The following is a 5,000-nucleotide window of genomic DNA, read 5'->3' as shown; positions in this document are numbered from 1 at the left end:
GCTATTGGTATGAAAGTTTCGACGATGCGCTAAAAATATTCCAAGACTAGATGGGGGAAAGATGGACTACAATTTATTTAGAATACACTATCAAAAATCTAACAAAGAAGGGTTATATTTACAACGTCTAAAAGGACACACGGATGTTATACGATTAGAACTCTATTACATAGCTATTATCCCAAAATTGACCTGTTAGTTTACAGCCCGTGTCCTATGCAAGATAGTTCCATTCAAATAGCATTTATTAGGGCTCATACTGTCTGCTTGCAACACAGCTTATACAATTACCATCCAGTAATACTTTCTCAACTCACATAGCACATACTTGTACACAAACGCTACAAAACAATGTAAGGCAGAACATACAGCTTATATATATACCCCCAATGAATCCCAACTAAACAGATATCACACAACACGCACTAACATACTCTGCCCGATCAACGTCCAATCAAAAATATAAAAATAGTCTTTCAAAATTAGAGACTTGAAACTATAACACCAACTGTAAGACATAACTCGCATGCCTCATACTGTACACAGTGAGCTGCGAACTGAACGATAAAACACGTAAGAACATTCACATAAGATATAGGAAATTTAATCACCACTCAACAAAACATCACAACTGACTTTGAACATGCCAAATGCAAAAGATAAAACACTAGAATTACTCTTTCAAATTTTTGGTACAAGGCCAGGCACTTTAGCAGAAGGATAAATCGATTACATTAATCCTAGAACTCAAATGGTACTTATTTTATCGATCTTCAAAGGATGAAAGGCAAAGCCGACTTCAATGGAATTTGAATTTGGAACGTAAAACTAGAAGACACAAAACAGCACAACTCACTTTGTTCATACGAAATGCAAAAGAGAGGACACAATAATTGCTCTCTCAAATTTTGGCATAAGGCCAGACATTTTGATGGAGGGGTATATCGATTGCATCGTCCCCAGTACTTAACTGGTACTTATTTTATCGATCCCGAAAGGATGAAACGCAAAGTCAACCTTGGTGGAATAGGAATTCACAACGTAAGGATGCGAAAGAAATTCTGTTAAGCATCTTCACCGATGTGCTAACGATTTCTCCAGTTTGTAACCTTACAGAAGACCGAAATTACAATAAAATAAACGCCAACAACAATGCTAAATAAACGAACTTTACAATCAAAATTTCATTACGTACAAAACGTAATGCAGAACTTTGAGTAGAAACTTATTCAAAACAAATGAAAAGATGATGGTGATGATGTGATGATAAGGACTAAGATGTTGATAATGTGGGGTGGACTTAGTAGAGTAAATCTTCTTCTGTATTTATTACTTAATTTTTTTTTTTTTTTTTTTTGTATGGAGATCATGGAAAGCTGAAAGAAGTTAAATTCATTGCTCAGGTTATGATAGATAATAACCAAAAAGCAAGGGTTTCTTTCTTCTTTTTATAGGAACATATTTTAGATTTCTTTGAAGTTCAGATATATGCATGTTATTACAAATGTATGTATGTATATATATATATACGTTTGTGTGTGTATTCACTCACGCACATACATACATACATATATATATATATGTGTGTGTGTGTGTGTGTGTGTGTGTGTGTGTGTGTGTGTGTGTGTGTGTGTGTGTGTGTGTGTATGTATACAGACATATCTTCGAAACGTCGAGTTAGAATAGAGGCAGCTGATGAAGGAATAATTCCAAGTGGCTATCTGTTTTCCTATGTGTTCGTTCCGTTGTCTGTAGTTCATTGTTCTAATGTCCTGTACCCTGATATGCATCTATATACACATGTAGATGTAAGTATGTACATATATGTGTGTATACACGCATATATATTCTTTGTATTATATATATATATAATTTGAAAAACAATTTGAAAAACCTACACGACTAGGTGAAAAGCGCTTCATTTAATATGTGACATTAATAAAAATCTGTAAATGTACAAACATCCAGGTTTCTGAGTACCTTAAAATTTATATATATATATATATATATATATATATATATATATATATATATATATATATATATATATATATATATATGTCTGTGTATGTTTGTTTATATGCATATGTGTGTATTATATACTATATATAAATATATATCTGAACTTAAAAAACAAAGCCTAAAATATATTTCCAAATAAGCTTAATATAGCATTCTATCTTTTTTTCATTTGTCTCAGTCTCTCATTCATTCTTCGTGTTTCTTACTCCATTACTTCTCAAGACTCGCTAATTCTCTCTTTTCTCCCTTTATCTTCTCATTTACATCCATGACACTCTTGTTCATTCTTAACCAAATCCGATCTTATTTAAAACCGTACCTCACTTATCCCGCTGTCTGTCTCATTTTAGAAAGTTGACTTATTTATTTTCACTATATTCTGTGTTTGGTTGAAATTTCGGGCTCAGATTCCAGAATTCCCGCATCTTTACGTGGTGACCCATCTCCTATAACATCAAGTGTTTACGTCCTACAGAAGTTGGCACTCTCTCAATAAAGGTTAAATGCCAAACACTGCGCGAGGCAATATGTAAATGCTGAGAGAAAGAAAGGACTTAGTATCTCTCTCGCTCCATATATATATATATATATATATATATATATACATATATATATATATACATACATATATATATATATACATATATATATATATATACATATATATATATATATATACATATATATATATATATACTTACATATATATATATATATACATATATATATATATATACATATATATATATATATACATATATATATATATATACTTACATATATATATATATATATATATATATATATATATATATATATATATACATATATATATATATATACATATATATATATATATATACATATATATATATATATATATATATACATATATATATATATACATATATATATATATACATATATATATATATACATATATATATATATATATATATATATATATATATATATATATATATATATATATATATATATATATATATATATATATATATATATATATATACATATATCTTTAAGTCTGTTTACCTATGTATTGTCTGTCTAACTATATACAGGATAGGAACGCTTATAATATAACATGCTTGAAAAAGAAAACGATTCCTTATTCTCTCTCTCTCTCTCTCTCTCTCTCTCACACACACACACACACACACACACACACACACACACAGACACATATGTATGTGCGTGTATTTCTATGTTTAATATTTTTATTGAGTATTTTTTAAAACATTTTCTTTTTTGGTTCATTCTGTATAATTAAGAATAATTCTCTCTACTATAAACCCAAGGAATGAAATTTCTGAGTGAAGGGACAGATAATTCAATTACCTGACCGCACTGCTCAACTGGTGCTTATTTTACCGACCTTGAAAGAATGAGACACAACGTTGACTTCGGTGGAATCTCAACTCAGAACGTAGTCCGACACGCTAACGATTGTACTAAATAACCGCTTGATGTATAATTTGGAATAATGGTCCTTAATCCATTCGTCAGTCAACGCTTCATGACACCAGGTTCATTATCAATACAATATTACATGCACTCATACATGCATACATAATATATATTCTTGTAGTTTCTTTATTCTTTCACTTGTTGCAGTCATTTAACGGCAGCCATGTTGAAGTGCTGCCCTGAAAGGTTTTAGTCGAACGAATTGACCCCAGGACTTATTTTTTAAAGCTTAGTATTTATTCTGTCGAAGTTACGGGGGACAGAATCACAGACGTCGAGCGGTGACGGGAGGGACAAATACACACACACACACACACACACACACACACACACATATATGTACAGGACCGGCTTCTTTCAGTTTCCCTCTACCAAATCCACTCACAAGGCCTTGGTCGGCCCGAGGCTATAGCAGAAGACACTTGTGCAAGGTGCCACGCAGTGGAACTGAAACCGGAACCATGTGGTAGGGAAGCAATCATAATTTCACGTTATTAAACGTAATGATGAATGTTCGACCCTGAGCATTCGGTGATTTAACCATATGAATTCCATATCGTTAAAAATGCGGCTGAGTATTCCACAAATGTATATAACCTTAAGTGACTTCTCAAGCAGAATTAATGAAACATGTGTGACACGGTTGGATCTTTGAATTACACCAGAGAGAGAGAAAGTGTGTGTGTGTGTCTGGGTAGGCGGATTGGTACTTTATTTATTGTCTCTGAATGGCTGAAAGGTAATAAATTGATCCTCACGCAATTTGAATTAGGAAAGCAAAGAACTAGAACGGGACTAGTATTTTATTTATCAACTTCGAATAGCTGAAAGATGAAATTGAATTCGATGGAGTTTGAACTCAGGACACAGGAAGCTAGGCTTAATAGCGTAAAGCATTCTTTGGAATCTTCTAAAAGTCCTGCCTATTCAATAAATTCCTGAAGAAATTGCGAAACGAATTTTAGTAATCGTCATACACCTGCCAGAAAAGACGAACCTGCGTTTGGGATATTTATTCATTGCTATTACTGTTTCCATATTTTTCCATTTTGTTATGTAGCCATGGCTGAGAAACTCATTTTGCAACAACGTCGTTTCGGGTTCAGTCCCAATACGTGTCACATTGAGCTATAAACTTCTACTTTAGCCCTTGGAGGACCAATGCCTTGTGAGAGAATTTGGTTGAAGAAAATTTTGAGGAAGCCCCAAAACCCACCTTCTTCTGAACCAAACTCATTTATAAACTTTATTTTATAGACTTACAGTATTTATAACATTTGTAATATTTTATATTTTTATACGCTTTTGACCGCCTGGCAAAGGATGTTTTTTTTTTTTTTTTGACCTCCTACTAACTTGCCCAAATCAGCCAATCTACTAAAGGGCTTAATCTGATTTTTTATGCAATTTCTGAAAAAAAGAAAATTTTGTAATCTTTACTTATTGTAATTGATAAAAAATATTCGATGTAAATTGGATTAATAAATTTA

This window comes from Octopus bimaculoides, chromosome 20 (assembly GCF_046866305.1).
Source record: "Octopus bimaculoides isolate indiv1 chromosome 20, ASM4686630v1, whole genome shotgun sequence".
In the NCBI taxonomy this organism is placed as follows: Eukaryota; Metazoa; Mollusca; class Cephalopoda; order Octopoda; family Octopodidae; genus Octopus; species Octopus bimaculoides.
Note: the sequence above shows the minus strand (reverse complement) of the source record.